General features: G+C 44.3%; 2 pseudogenes; one reads left to right on the top strand and one right to left on the bottom strand.

The window, feature by feature from the left end:
* Window positions 1–2,004: 2,004 nt before the first annotated feature.
* LOC131759763 (voltage-dependent anion-selective channel protein 2 pseudogene) lies at window positions 2,005–2,966 on the bottom strand (annotated as a pseudogene).
* Window positions 2,967–11,005: 8,039 nt separating this feature from the next.
* LOC131759673 (intelectin-1-like) lies at window positions 11,006–13,259 on the top strand (annotated as a pseudogene).
* Window positions 13,260–16,344: the final 3,085 nt, after the last annotated feature.

The following is a 16,344-nucleotide window of genomic DNA, read 5'->3' as shown; positions in this document are numbered from 1 at the left end:
AAAGAGAGGAAGAGAATAAATTACATCACATTGTGGGCCTAAGTTTCTTTGAATTCTTTTTACAAATTGACTGAGACCTGGAGGGATATTTTAAAATAATGCCTCTTAGTCTGGTGATTTCTACTTTAGATGGTCTGAGTTTGGAACTTCAAGTCTCTGGTATCCCAGAACACAAGTTTGCCCCTCTTTCTAGGGAAACCCTGAGTGAGATTGAAGAGCAGGAGGAAATCTTTCTTGCTAAATTTCCTATCATGCTGTTATTATTTAATGAAATAAAGCCCTCAACATCAACATCTTAAGGAAGACAAGATGACTATTGTTTAGATTCAGTAGGAAAAAAGAATTCGAGGTCATAGCTGTCCATTTCTTTTATTCCTCCTGCTTTGACAGTCGGGATAGTATCCTTAAAATGATTCTAGAGCAATTCCATTGTGTGTGTTGGGGAGGGTTCTCATAGCACCAAAAATTCACTGACAGCTAGCTGGATGTCCTACAACTCAACTCAATTTTGACCCAGTCTATCAGGAGACAATGTCAGATCCCCATGTGAAGGGCTCAGTCCTACAAGTCTGCCCCTGGAATCCCCCACTCCAGATGCCAATTGCAAGTCCAGATTGTCACCTGTGCTTCTGACTGACTGGCTATAGATTGGAGGTTCCAATGAATCCTTCCTTGGGTTCAATTAATTTGCTAGAGTGGCTCAGAGAACTCAAAGAAACGTTTTACTTACTAGATGATCAGTTTATTATAAAAGGGTGTAACTCAGGAACAGCCAGACGGAATAGATGCCAGTATGGGTGAAGGGCACAGAGCTGCCTTGCCCACTCTGAGCACGGCATTTTCCCCCAATCTCCACATATCACGAACCCAGAAGCTCTCCAAACCCTATCCTTTGGATATTTATAGAGGGTTCATTACACAGGCATGAATGATTAAATCATTGCCCAGGGCAATTGGTTAAACCTGCCACTCCTCTCCAGGAGGGTCACGGTAGGTGGGACTGAAAGTTTCAACCCTCTCATCACAAGGCTGATTCTAACTTCGTTAATATAACTGAAGGCACCCCCCCTTTTTTTTCTCTGATCCCTTAGGTAGTGTTAAGTGTTTTAGGAGCTCTTTGCCAGAAACAGGATGAAGGCCAAATTTATTATTCATATTGTGATTCACAGCATCATGTTTCCCAAGGATGGATGTGAATGGCAAGGTCTGAGCTTCCATCTTCTATTGCTTATTCAAAAGGGGAGCTGAAGGTTCCAGTGAGGTCTCAGTGTTTCATCTGTGGAAACAGGAAGCTGATGACAGCAGTCCTGGCCTGTGAGCAGATCAATCTTTTTAAAGTTTTGCTCAAAATGCAAATCTGATCATAACATTCCCCACCTCCCATCACCATACTTTTTATTGTTCCTGTGGATTAGGGCAGTGGTTCTCAAATAGGGTGGGAGGTGGGTGGTATCTCTTCTCAGGTAGGGCTGCCAGATTTAGCAAATAAAAGCACAGGAGACCCACTTACATTTTAATTTCAGATAAACAGTGAATAATGTTTTTAGTATAACTGTGTCTCCTGCAATATTTTTCTGGTGACCCTACCCCCAGGGAACGTTTGGGAATATCTGGAGACATTTTCATGACTGGGAGGTGAGGTGTAGGTGGGAGAAGTACTACTGGATAGAGGCCAGGGGTGCTGTGAAACACCTTCCATTGCACAGGACTCCTCCCCCAAATGGAGAATGATGTGATCTGAAATGTCAGTAGTGCTGTGGTTGAGAAACCTTGGATAGAAGGTTTCGTCTTTACTATTTTTTTTTAAAGCAATTTTCACAAAGGTCAGTTTCATTATCGGTGGTTAGTACATTTAATAGTTAAATAGATTTAAATAATGCAAGGTGACTGCATGACTGCAGCATTGGTAACTAGACAGATAACCAATTTAACCAGAAGCCAGCTAACATGAAATTGCCTACACATTTAAAATACAGTTCTTGTTTAGATGGTCTTTTGTTTTGATCACTGGGGGTCAGGAGAGGGGGAGGGAAGCCTACTGTCAGAGGGGAAATGTATTCAGGCCAAACCTTCTGATATCTCTTCCCAGAAGTTTCTACAGCTGGATTCACCCCCAACACCAGAGAAAGCCCAGGTTCATGGCTTCCAGCAGTAATGTTCTTCCTGTTTACCAGAACAGACAGTGTCAGCTTCACACCAGGCACAGAGGCTGAATGTAGCCCATTCCAAGTGAACTACAATTGTTGACTTTTGCAGAAACAGAAGCAGTGGGATCCAACTGATATTTAGCTGCAATGCCCAAATGAGTGCAGCTGGTACCTAATAGCCAAGCAAGATTCACCCAAGTGTCGAGATCTTCACACCCTTTCTGATAAATTGATCCTCCAAATTCTGTCCCCAGAATCACTGGCATAGTATGCAGCTGGAAATCCCCTGTCCTGTAAGGCACTGCAAATTTATTCCTTTTCAGCTTTGATTTGGCACTGTCCCAGGTCATGGGCTGGTACCCAGCAAGCTAGCCACCACAGTCACAGACAGCTGAACCACGGATTGCAGGTCCAGCAAAACCCGAGTCAACATCACAACCAAGGTTTATACACTCCCTCTTGTAAGAAGACTTGATTTTACCATTTTCCTTTACCATGTTAGTGTGAGAAGGTAGTACCAAATCTTATAATCAAACCTTGAAAAAGCTGGTCCTCATTTGTAATTTAATTCTGCTCCCAGAGTGTTATCAGTGTTCCATTGTTCTGTGCTAGATCATATAGTATATGTATTTGGTCTCCAAGGTCCCAGGAAATCGACCTGTGTCCATATTAGATGATCCAGATGTTGAGAATTTTGTGTCAGTGCATCATTTTGTTCTCACATCCAGACAACCCCAAATCAAATCCTTCACTGAAAATATCTCTGGCAGATTTGCCAAGGTCAGCCCATGATAGAGCCCATGATAGAGGAATACACATTGTTCACACACTCCATGGCAAGACTGTGAGAAGAGGTGGCCTGGTGTTTCCTGAGGGGAGAGCTGCAGCCACAGCTGAGGCCACTGCACTTGCTCTGGGTTGGGCGGCAACCTGGCTGGAGGGTGAAATAGAAGACTTGTGGTTGTTCTTGGCTAAACCTGATTTGTATGGTACTTGGTCAACTCCTGTTAATGTACAGTTGATCCCTGAACAACGTGTGGGTTGTGAAGACTGACACTTTGCACAGTCTAAAATCCACATATAACTTATAGTTTGTCATCTGAATCCATAGTTTCACCATATCTGCAGTTTCTCTGTGTTTGTGGTCTGCAGATTCAAAGAACCATGAATTGTGTAGTACTGTGTTATTTACTATTGAAAAAAACCCACGTGTGTGTAAGTGGACCAGCACAGTTCAAACCCACTTTGCTCAAATGTCAACTGTATTTGCTTTTTTCTAGTATCTTCTCTTTTGTTCACCTCCCTAATAAATCTTTGTTTCTTACTACCTCATTCCTGATTTTCATTCCTGCTCTTTTATTACTTCTTTCTCTACTCATCTTTGATACCTCTTGCCTTATTTCTCTCTCTTCATGTCAGGGTGTTACAAAAACAAACTTGAGTCCACATGCCTGTGTGCAGTAAAGCCAATCTACTGACACAGGGTTGTGGTGAAGGAAAGTGCAGTGTTTACTGCAGGTGCCCAGCAAAGAGTTTGGGAAGCTAATGTTCAAAAGCCCCCGAACTCCCCGTGGCTTTCAGGAAAAAGTTTTAAAAGACAGGACGAGGAAGAGGGTTACAGTGTGCGGCATCTACTAGTGGACATTTTTCTGATTGGGTTGATGGTGAGGTCATTGGGATCAACATCATCAACCTTCTGGTTCCAACTGGTCTGGGGTCTACCTGCTTGTGGTCAGCATATAGTTAACTCCTTCCACTTGGTGAGAGTTTTAGTAATTGCAAAACAGCTCCAAGGATATGGCTCAGAAGGTATTCGTCATTTGGAAGGAGTATTTTTGGAGCACTGGCAAACTTTAATTTCTTTAACAGGATGGAGATTCATAGGTATTTGCTTTTCTGTAATTTGTGAAACTGTATATTTATGTTTTATATCCTTTTCTATAGTTGTTTTAATTTTTTCCAATAAAGTTTTTTTTTTTTTTTAACAGTAAAATGTAAACAAGTCACTTGGAGAAGCTGGGCTGGATGTGAGGTTGGAAGGGTGTTGGCTATTTTCCACAGTATTCTCTCTCCACACACACACACATACTGTCAATTTTTTTTTCCCTAAAATACATTTTGAATTATGTTGATAAGACTGGTGATTGGTTATCAGTCTAAATTCACAAAAAGCAATACTCTATCAGAGTCAATTTTTTATTCCTTCTTTTACATTCTTACCAACCCTCCTTCACCTTCCAACAATTTCCAGCTTGTCACCACACACAACACAGCTTCAAACTCTACCTTGTCTCCCCAGTTGAGTCTGTCCTATAGTGGAAAGATCAATTGGCTGCAATCAGTACCTCCTAACATTTACCTCACTTTCCCCAGCTCCTTTTCACTGCCAAAGCTGTAACGTTCCTTGCTGCTTCTACAGTTTCCCTCTTAACTTCTCTTGCTGATTCCTAACTTCTAGTGCACATGGAAATTCAGTGATGAGAGAAATTGATCTACAGGGCATACGGGCACAAAGTGGGGAAGAAAGGTGGAGAGGGCAAGTGCCAGGTATTCATGCAATCCCACCTACCAGCAGCAATGGGTCTCTCTTCCTTTCAGATATATGAGAAATTTGACTCTAAAGCCCATCCTGACAGCCTGTTTCCAGAACCATTTCTGGTGCTATTTATCTTAGCCTGGATCCTCCACATGTGAAAGCCTGAGGCAAAGATGAAAGTGCTAACACTTGAGTTGGGAGCTGCCAGTTCAGAAAGATAAGGATTAGGAAAAAATGGAAGAGATGAAGAAAACATTAGAAACTATGTTATTTTTGATCTCTCTGCCTATCTCTTTATAATGATTCTGGAAGCGACATGGAGGATGCAGAGTCCTGACCAGAAATCTGTCCCAGGTCCCATGGTGCATTGTCCAGTGTGGGAGAGAGCTTGGCTGATGACACCTGATTCCATATGAGGAACAGGAACAAGTAAGGGCAGAGAGAGGAAGGAGGGAAAGAGAGGAAGTGGTCAGGAGGTAAAGAACGTGAAGAGCAAAAGAAGTGAGAGTAGGGAGAGTGATGGCAAAGTCGAGGTGCTGGGGGGTGGCAGGATCATTGAGGGAGGAGAGAAGGAGAGAGAAGGTATTCAAATATCCCAGTGACACCATGTGCAGTAGACAAGCCATCCCAACTGAGCTGTTCTTAAATTGCAGACTCATGAGCAAAAGAAATGATTGTTATTGTGTTAAGTCACTGAGTTTGGAGTGACTTTTTGTACCACAGTAGATAACTGATCCAACCTCCATGGTGTGCAGTTTGAGCCTGGTGCTCTAGCTGATGACTTGACTGTTTTCAGTGGGATTGTGGAAGTGCTTTGTGGTTTATAAGGACCCTTGCTGGCAGCAGCTGTGTGGGGAAGGGATTGGAGTGGGCCAACACTGGACACAGTGAAGATTAGGAGGGGTCAGGAGGCCAGTTCAGGAATGCAGGACCTTGTTCTATCATTCCATGTCCAGATGATTAGTTGGAGGCAATCAAAGTCATTCTACCCTTCTGGCCAGAGGCTGATTCTGGAGTGGGCATGAGTCCCATCTCTGCCCAATGAGACAGTAGGAAAAATGTGCTGGAGCCTCTGGGAAAAGCTTCATTTCTTCTAAAAAGGAGTCAGAGGAAGTGATCCCTCTTTTTGCTCTTGATATTTCTTAGTCTTATCGATTATTATGGGTTGTCCAATAGAAAAATGGGCAGAAGACCTTAACAGACATTTCTCCAAAGAAGACACACAGATGGCCAGTAAGCAGATGAAAAAATGCTCAACATCACAATTATTAGAAAAATGCAAATCAAAACTATAATGAGGTACCACCTCATACCAGTCAGAATGGCCATCATTGAAAAGTCTACAAATAACAAATGCTGGACAGGGTGTGAAGAAAAGGGAGCCCTCCTACACTGTTGGTGGGAATGTAAGTTGGTGCAGCCACTATAGAAAACAGTGGAGAGCTTCCTCAGAAAACTAAAAATAGAATTACCATATGATCCAAGAATCCCACTCCTGGGAGTATACCCAGAAAAAACTATAATTCAAAAGGATACATGCACCGCTATGTTCACAGCAGCACTATTCACAATATCAAAAACATGGAAAAAACTTAAATGTCCATTGACAGATGAATGGATAAAGAAGATGTGGTACATATATACAATGAAATACTACTCAGTCATAAAAAAGAATGAAATATTGCCATTTGCAGCAGCATGGACAAATCTAGAGATGATCGTACTAAGTGAAGTAAGTCAGAAAGAGAAAGACTAATAGCATATGATATCACTTATATATGGCATCTAAAATATGGCACAAATGAACCTATCTACAAAACAGAAACAGACTCACAGATATAGAGGACAGACTTGTGGTGGCCAAGTGGGAAGGGTATGGGGGAGAGAAGGACTGGGAGTTTGGGATTACCAGATGTAAACTATTATATACAGGATGGATAAACAACAAAGTCCTACTGTATAACACAGGGAACAATATTCAATATCTTGTGATAAACCATAATGGAAAAGAATATAAAAAAAGAATTGTCTATATGTGTATAATTGAGTCACTTTGCTGTACAGCAGAGATTGGCACAACATTGTAAATCAACTACTTCAATAAAAAAATTATAAAAAAATATAGATTATTATGTGTTGAAATGTGTTCCCCCCAAATTCATACCAGAGCTCTAACCCTGAGTACCTCAGAACATGAGTGCATTTGGGGATTGGGTCTTTAAAGAGTTTATGAAGTTAAAATGAGGCCATTAAGCTTGGGTCCAATCCACTCTTATTGGTATCCTTATAAGAGGAAACAGTTTGGACACAGAGTCATGAGGGATGCATCACAGAGGAAAGACCTTGTGAGGACACAGTGAGAAGGAGGCCATCCGCAATCTGCAAGCCAAGGAGAGAGGCCTCTCAAGGACCTAGACCTGCCAACATTTGATCTAGGACTTCTACCTTCCAGAAATTTGAGAAAATACACTGTTGTTTAAGTGCCCCGCTCCCACACAAGTCTATGGTGTTTTGTTATGGTAGACCTACAAAACTATTACACAGGTGCTGCTTGGAGCACTGACAGACATTTTACTCTCAGCTAGAGGATGAGCCAGGGTAGAGAGGCTGAAAGTGCTGGGTTCTTGAAGACAGCGAGCTGGTGCCGAGTCAATCAAGCCTGAAACTGCTCTGCCTCTAAATTTCCTATTTCTTAAGGTGATGTATTTACTTTTTGTTTAACCCACTTTGAGATGGGTTTTCTATTAGTCCCAGTTGAAAGTCCTGTAACTGATCTAGACCTGAACTAATCAAGCGTCAGAGGCAGTAAGACTTGAGGGCGGTGGTGTGGGAAACAGATTTAAGAGGAAGTAGGAGGTAGAATAAATGGGACACAGTCATTGGTTGTGACTGGATGTAGGTGGTTTGAAGGGGTGCTGTCCCTAAGTTTACTTCTACCATTTCCCCAGATGCTCAGGTGCCGTCAACTTTAGGTCATTCCATAATTTATATCCCACGAACGATGAGATGCACAATGAAATTAAAGATGTCAAAATATGAAAAACTATGTCTTAGAATCAATAAAAGAACGTATTACAAGAAGCATAAGTTTTCTTTTTTTAAAAAAAATTTATTTATTTTTGGCTGCGTTGGGTCTTCGTTGCTGCACGCAGGCTTTCTCTAGTTGCGGTGAGCGGGGGCTACTCTTTGTTGTGGTGCACGGGCTTCTCACTGTGGTGGCTTCTCTTGTTGCAGAGCATGAGCTTTAGGCATGCGGGCTTCAGTAGTGTGGCACACGGGCTCAGTAGTTGTGGCATGCAGGCTCAGTAGTTGTGGCTTGTGGGCTCTAGAGCACAGGCTCAGTAGTTGTGGTGCACGGGCTTAGCTGCTCCGTGGCAGGTGCGTTCTTCCCGGACCAGGGCTTGAACCCGTGTCCCCTGCATTGGCAGGTGGATTCTTCACCACTGTGCCACCAGGGAAGTCCCAAGAAGCATAAGTTTTCTTTGGAGTTTTTCTTGGACACTGTTTTATTTTCCTTTATCAATGTATCTGAGTAGTTTGTGTAAGTCAAAACTTTGAACCCTACAGAGACAGAAAATGTTATCTTAACAACAACAACAAAAGTCTCAATGTTAGCCTAAGGCTTGTGATGTTATCAGCAATATAATAAAGTGATGTATTAGGTATGCGGTAATCACTGTGGATGAACTGATCGATTGATTCTATTATAGCTGAAGGGAGAATCTGACAACAGAAGAATGCCTTTGGGACAGAAATGATACATGAAGCTTGAAGCATCAGAGGTGGTTTGTACTGACTAATCTTGAAATGTAGTCTCTTCATTTGCTCATCTGTAGTAAATATTCACCAGTTTGTGGGAAAATAAAAGACAAACTAGTGTCGCTGTGTGAAACTACATTTATTTCAACTGAAGATTTATATGTATTCTAAGAAGATCAGTTCCAATTTTGTTCTTAAAATACCTTTTTTTCTATGAACTGATGATGATGGTTGATGTTTAACTGAAAACAGTTTTTTTGGTGTATGTTTTGCCAGAAGGAAAGACACAAGCATAAAACCAAAAGTAACACTAGTTCTTATTAGTCTTGTCCTCATGTGTTTATTTTTGTGTGTGTGAAAATAACACAGGTCCATGAAATCCCTGCATTTGGACACTATGATGCTAGTTGATCTTTAAGATTTGTCTTTTATAGTCTGTTGAGCTTCTAGAGAGAAAGCTAGTAGGGTCCAACCGGCTGTCAGCTCTTGGCTCCTGGCCCCAGTGTAGAGGGAAATAGGGGACTCTTTGCACTGTGCTGCTGAGACTCAGACAAGATCTGTGAGTGCGGGAGCCTGGATTCCAGCTCAGAGATGTGTGGAGGACAAGGGATTCTTAGCCTTTAAGTCTTTGTAGGACTGGACAGGGGTGGGAGCTGGGACAGGGGGAAAAACGATGGTCAGGAAGGTAACCTTCATCTTGTTTATCCTTGGATTACAAGGATCCAGCCCGGCTTCCTGCTGTTTCTCATGGTGGCCACAAGAGGGTGCAGTGCAGGCGAGTCTCTCCTGGAGCCGCACTTCCTCCTCTTCTCCCCTAATGTCAATAACAGAACTGGGCTGGGCTGTTCTCAGGGTCCGGGAGACTCTGAGGCAGAGGGGACGTCTTTGAGCTGCACAGAGACCACTTCCTGCTGCAGATGAGCTGCACAGAGACCACTTCCTGCTGCAGACTTGAGATGCCTGTAGGCTGAGTGCTGATTTCTGGCATCTGGTGGGATCTGGCCTGTAGAAAGCAGTTCGGGTGTTGGGTGAGCTATGTCCTGGGTCCCAGCTCTGTGCCTCTGTGTGGCCCTCAGGGGCCTGTGGTAAGAACTGTGTCCCCTCCCAGTCTCTCCTCACTCCAGTGGGCTTGGTCTTGGGATTTCCAGAGGGAGTCGAATGGTCTGTTTTGTTCCCAGGACTGCTCTCCTCCCAGTCTTCCTCCCCACAGCAAGACTAGCAATGGCATAAAAATTTGTCTTGCTCTTCATAGTCATTTAGGCATTTTTAAAAACAAGTAAAGCATGTTCCTCAATATTGTCTCACCTGGTCTTCACCAAATCACTGTTTACTAGCTTCATTTTAGGTATGAAGAAACAGGCTCATATATGTTAGGTATAATTGCAAGTCCTCGGCTCTAAGTGTTGAGCTGCTTATGATTGAATACCTCTGACCTGAAAGCTTGGGAATTTTTTGTTCTCCCAAACTTTTAGAATTGTCTGCAAACTCTTCAAAGTTTAGACTAGCACACACGTTTCTTCCTTCTACACCTCTGTTGGCCGGCTCTGACCACTTCCTACCTTATACCTCATGTTTCAGACACATTAAGCTACTGACATTTCCCCACAGGTGGACCATGCTTTATTCTTTTTTCCGTGCCTCTGGGCATGCTGTACTTCCTGCTTTGCATTCTCTTTTTTTCCGTGCCTCTGGGCATGCTGTACTTTCTGCTTTGCATTCTCTTTTTTTCCAAATGAAAAGTCATGTCTATTCTCTCAGGATAAGCTAAGGTGTCACCAGGAGTAGGAGGCCTTCTTTGAGTAACAACTGGCATCCTTTCCCCAGACAAATCCCCTGCCCCCAGACTGGCCACTCCAGTATCCAGTCTCATCTCAGAGTCTCTGTTTTCCTCTCCTGGGCTTGTCTTTCTTTTATTATATATTCCTCTCAACATGATTTTCTGTTGAGGTAAATTCTTGAGGGAATGTTTGATTTCTTTGAAAGGCCTGTGCCCAGGGCAGGGCCCAGCATAGGCATGAGGTCGTGTGGAGGGAGGGATGCAATAAGCGTGTGCTGGACGCTGAGTCTGGTGGGCTGAATGGAGAGGATGCTGGATACCTCAGGACCTTACATCCCAGGCAGTGAAGCTCTCCTCCAGTGGCGGAATGGGATTGGGACTAGTAGCAAGGAGAGGCTGGGTTTTTTGTTTTTTTTAAAAAAATAAATTTATTTATTTATTTTTGGGTGTGTTGGGTCTTCATTTCTGTGCAAGGGCTTTCTCTAGCTGCGGCGAGCGGGGGCCACTCTTCATCACGGTGCGCAGGCCTCTCACTGTCGCGGCCTCTCTTGTTGCGGAGCACAGGCTCCAGATGCACAGGCTCAGTAGTTGTGGCTCGCGGCCCTAGTTGCTCTGCGGCATGTGGGATCTTCCCAGACCAGCGCTTGAACCCGTGTCGCCTGCATTGGCAGGCTGATTCTCAACCACTGTGCCACCAGGGAAGCCCGAAGCTGGGTTTTGTGTCAAACCAGTAGTAAGAATAAATAAAACTCTGCATATTCTCTATCTGTGGTCAACACTTTGGTTATGCAATGGAAAGAGAAATGGACCTGTCATTTTTCTGTCCATCTCTGCCCAGAAGCTATAAGGAAATCAAAGAGATGTGCTGTGGTGCCTGTGGTAGGTGATGAAGCATTGACACCAAGCCCATCTGGACAGTTAGATTTCTGTCCACTGGAAGATTTTTAAAAATTGTGATAAAAATTGAGATAATATAAAAATTGCCATTTAAATCATTTTACATGTACAGTTAAGTAGTATTTGTTGTCTGCACAGTGTTGTGCATCTATTTTGCATCTAGTGTGCAAAATCATCACTATTTCCCAAACTTTTTCATCACCTCAGATAGAAACTCTGTACTCATCAACAATAACTTCATATTCCTCCTCTCCCCCAGCCGCTGTTAAATTCTATCTCTATGACTTTTCTATTTTAGGTACCTCATATAAATGGAATAATGCAGTATTTGCCAATTTGTGTTTCACTTAGTTAACTTACATCAAGTTTTCAAGGCTTATCCATGTTGTAGCATGTGTCAGAACCTCATTCCTTCTTACTCATTGTATGTATACACCACATTTTGTTTATCCATTCATCTGCTCATGGATACTTAGGTTGTTACTTCATTTTGGCTCTTGTGAATAATACTGCAGTGAACACTGGTGTAGAAGCATGTGAGTCTCTGTTTTCAATTGCTTTGAGTATATACCAAGGAGTGGAATTGCTGGGTTTCAATGTTTACGTTGTTGAGGAACGTCATTGGAGGTTTTGATAATTCTGTGCCCTGCCTCAGTCACGGGGCATGGCCTTCTGAACTCGGGGAGACTCCAGTGCCAATAGGGGCACTCAGTGATAAGATTCAGTGGAGGAGCTTTAGGCCATGTTTCCAGTTCCCAGGACCATTTTGATTGTGGGGCCTGAGATGGACCCTGTGCTCTGGGCTGGCTCCCTCTGCAGATGGCCTGTATTTCCTCCACACTGAGAATGGTGTTGTCCACCAGATGTTCTGTGGCATGACCTCTGGGGGTGGTGGCTGGACCCTGGTGGCCTGTGTGCATGAGAACCACATGTCCAGGAAGTGCACAGTGGGTGATCACTGGTCCAGTCAGCAGGGCATCAGGGCAGACTACCCAGAAGGGGATGGCAACTGGACCATTTACCACACCTTTGGGTCTGCAAAGGCAGCCACCAGCGATGACAGCAAGGTTGGTGGCACTGACCACCCAGCTAGGAAAGGGTGGGGAGCTGAGTGTGGCTGGAACAGAGCATGTGGAAGGGAGGGTGGGAGATGGGGATGAGGAGGTAGGGCTGGAGAAGAAGGAGGAAAGAAATCCATGTCTTGAATCACAACTTCCTCCCACCAAGGCTGTTTGTGTGTGGGGGGCCTCATCATGTGCTAAAGGGTGGAGAGTATGAGCGCTGCTGGGCACCTGCCCCCTGGAGCCCAGAGCTCTCATCTCATCTGAGAGCTGCATGTGTGAGTCTTTGGCTGGTGGGACCTTCTGGGCTGGTCAGACTGTGTGTCACTCTCCTGAACCCTGGCTACTACGACTCCAGGCCCGGGACCTGGGCATCTGGCACGTGCCCAACAAGTCCCCCTTGCAGCACTGGAGGATCAGCTCCCTGCTGAGGTAATGCACCAACAATGGCTTCTTCCAGAGTTTGGCTCCTTCCAGTGTTTCATCCTACCAGGTGCACAGGGCTGCTGGATGGGGCTGGTTTCCTGAGTGTAGAGACAAGGAAGTGACTGAGGTTGGGCATGTTGTCCTATCGTCGTGTTCCCCTAATGAGGATTCTGTGATGGTTCCTGTCCTGCTTCTCTCAGGAGTTCTGAGCCAGGCGAGGGAAGAGACCTATGGGAGAGGAGGATTCAGCAGGGGGGTGCGGGGGGTGGGTTTTGGGGAGGGGGACAGAGCGAGAGAGAGAGCGAGCAAAATCAAGCAAGGGCATGCATGGTGGCCTGGGCTGTCAGAGACGCAGAGCTCTTGAGTGACTGTCATCAGGAAAATCGAAAGATCTTTGGTTTTGAAATAATCTTAGTTACTGAGGAAGCATTGTTTCGCCTTTGCCCTCTAAGAATGGCAGCATCTCTGAGAGAGTGAAAGCTATTGTCCTCACTCAATGACTTACTTGTACCTTGTAGAAATTCCCCATGAAACGCGGAGTAGAGTGTTCTGACAATGGCCTGGCAATACCTGTGGTCTGTGATTTTGGTGATTCCCAGAAAATGGCGTCTTATGACTCACCCCTTGGCCAGAGTGAGTCTTTAACGCTCCTCTGAACTTGTAATAGGAAAGGCGATACATTCAATTATGTTAGGTAACAGTTATTTTCACTTACTACAGCCTGGTTCTCTTCTATAAATGTTATGTGTGTTGTCTCATTTAATCTACTCTTGACATCAGAGCCATTACCAGATCCATTTTATAGATTAGGAAACTGAAGCACTGTGTGGTTCAAGAACTTACCCAAGATCCCAGGGTATACATAGGAGCGTCAGGGTTCAGAACGAGGAAATTTGGCTCCAGATTCTACTTCTCCAACCTCACTGTCAGCCCCTCTGTAACTTGTTAGGACCAGGCTGGATTCATGTGCACAGGGCAGAATAACCAACACAACGGTGAGACAGTTTTATTGCTATTGTGATGGGTAACCATTAGTTGATTTTAGTGAATCTGAAGTTGGCCACATAATATCCTTCATGGAGGCTGAGCCTTTGATATAAAATTCAAAGCAGTCATTATTTACATTTGCGAATTTGAGACTTTAAAGGAGAACAAGAAAAGTGTGAGCAGGGTCAGAGTGAGTAAATCTGCTAATACGGCCACTGCGCCCTTGGAGGTGCTTGGTCGCGCTCTTCCGCTATCCGTGAGTTTCTCCTTTCAAGCCTCTGGCAGACCAGGGGCCCTCTCTGAGGAACGGCTCTTGCTCTCAGGGTGGGGAAAAGGTCCCTCTTGGCTAAGATGGAGGCCAGATGCACCAGCGACTGTTCACAGAGGTGCTGGGCTCCACCAGTCTGGCTGGAGTATTGGGCACAGAGAATCTCTGGGGCAACCTAAACAGGCTATTTCTAGCATGTTCCTTAATACTGTTTTCTGCCTCTTGTTTTCAGAAGACTTCACTGTGGATTTGTCCATTTCAGGAATTTAATAATGAGAGAGCAAGTCAGAGCCTTGTGTGCTGGAGTGAGAGTCACCAGGTGACAGTCACATGGAGCATGTGAGTCCTTGTGGGGCTCAAGGGGAACTTGCTTAGACTTGTTTGTCAGTGTGTGTGTGTGTGTGCGCGTGAGTGTGTGTATGTATGTGGGAATGTGACCTTCCTTTATGCCTTGCTGAGTCTCTGGGGCCAGGGCTATAGGATCCTTTGTCCAGGCACAGACATCCTGTATATTTGAGGACTGAACCACAAGGGCTGGGGCTTCAAAAGAACCATTGTTGGATGCTTGGTCTTTGGGATAAGCTGCTCAGTTGCCCGAGTTGGATAAGGCTTGTGTGCAGAAACATTCTGTGGAAGGCTTTTGGACCTGAGATTGCTTGAGAAACACAAAGTGGTGTCATTCTCAACCCAAGGTTTAGCTTTTCAGGGCAAAACTCGACCTCCCTCTCCCTGGCCAGTGTCTGCAGATACTCACTGTGCAGGGGGGTTACTGGAAGAATCTTGGACATCCCATGGACTCATTCGGGCCACCCAGCTCCCCACCATGGGCTGTCTCTCTGGTCAGCGGTCACCATGAGCATTGACGTCCAGGGAAGGTGGACTCAGCTCTCACCTGCAGCAGCCTCCATGTCTCTTCTGGGCCAGAGATCATTCGACTCCTGTTTTCTCCAGTCTCCGTGGGATGTCTCATGGCCAGAGGCAGGATGAGGAGGAAGCCCTTGGGCTTCTCGGAGTCAGAGTTGTCAAGAGTGAGCATGCTCCCTGGGGACCCACCCCTCTCCAAATGTACAGTTTGAGACAAGGGTCCTTAGCTGCTGGCAGGTGACTCTGAGATCCTATCTCTTCTTCCTTCTCAGTCTTCAGCTTGTCCATCTCCCGGTCAGGATGATGTAGTTTCCCTGTCAGGGAGGACCTGGGATGTGATGGGGGAGTGATGAGTGTGGGGCACGTCTCTGTGCATTCCTCCTCCTCCTTGTGACAGCTTGGTCCCCATGGCTCTGTCCAGCCATGGTCCAAAGCATGTGTGAGGTTGTGTGCCGGTGTGCACCTTAAGAAGCGTGAGGGGAGCAGCTAATCTGTGTTGGTGTGGGAGCACATAGATGGCATGTGCCTTACTCAGTGTCTGGCAGGACAGACATCCACCCCAACACAGAATTATAATCTGAAGCATCTGAAGTATAACAGAAATATTCCTGAGGGGCCACATGAGCACCTAACTCTGCTGGGATGTCAGGGGTGATGACTGCAGGAAAAGTAACTTCTGAGCTGTGTCTTGAGAGATGTGTAGGAGTTTACAGGGCAAAAGCTTCACAATGTTGAATTTGGCAATGATTTCTTGGATATGACACCAAAGGCATAGGCAAAAAAAGAAGTAGACCCATTGTATTTCACAAAAAATTTAAAAATATTGTGCCTGATAAGACACTGTTAGCAGAGTAAAAAGGCAGAACGGAAAAAATATTTGCAAAACATATATCTGATATGGGATTAAGGTCCAGGATACATAGAAAACTCCTAAATCTCAACAGCAACAACAACCAACAAGAAACTCAATTCAAAGATGGGCATAGGACTTGAGTAGACATTTTTCTAAAGAAGATATAGAGCCAGCCAACAAGCACATGAAAAGATGTCCTACACCACTAATCACTAGGGAAATGCTAATCAAAACTATAATGAGATACCACTTTACACCCTTAGGATGGCCTTTATAAAAAAAAATAATAAACAGAAAATAACAAGTGATGGAAAGGATGTGGAAAAATTGGAACCCTTATGTACTGTTGGTGAGGATGTTAAATGGTATGGCCCCTGTGGAACACAATATGGCAGTTCCTCAAAAAATTAAAAATAGAATTACCATATGATTCAGAAATTCCACTTTTGGGTATATACCCCCCCAAATTGAAAGCAGGGTCTTAAAGACATATGTACACCCTGTCCAGAGAAGTATTCTTCACAATAGCTAAAACATGGACACGACCAAGTGTCCACTGACAGATAAGTGAATAAGCAAAAATGTGGTATATACATATAATGGAATATTACTCGGCCTTTAAAAGGAAGGAAATTCTGACATGCTGCAACATGGATGAATCTTGAGAACATTATGCTAAGTAATGTAAGCCAGTGACAAAAAGACAAATTCTGAACAATTCCACTTAGGTACTTAAAGGTATTTAAATCATAGAGACAGAAAGTAGAAT

Source organism: Kogia breviceps, chromosome 1 (genome assembly GCF_026419965.1).
Source record: "Kogia breviceps isolate mKogBre1 chromosome 1, mKogBre1 haplotype 1, whole genome shotgun sequence".
NCBI classification, from domain to species: Eukaryota; Metazoa; Chordata; class Mammalia; order Artiodactyla; family Physeteridae; genus Kogia; species Kogia breviceps.
The sequence above is the reverse complement of the archived record's forward strand: the minus strand, read 5'-3'. Positions and strand labels throughout refer to the sequence as shown.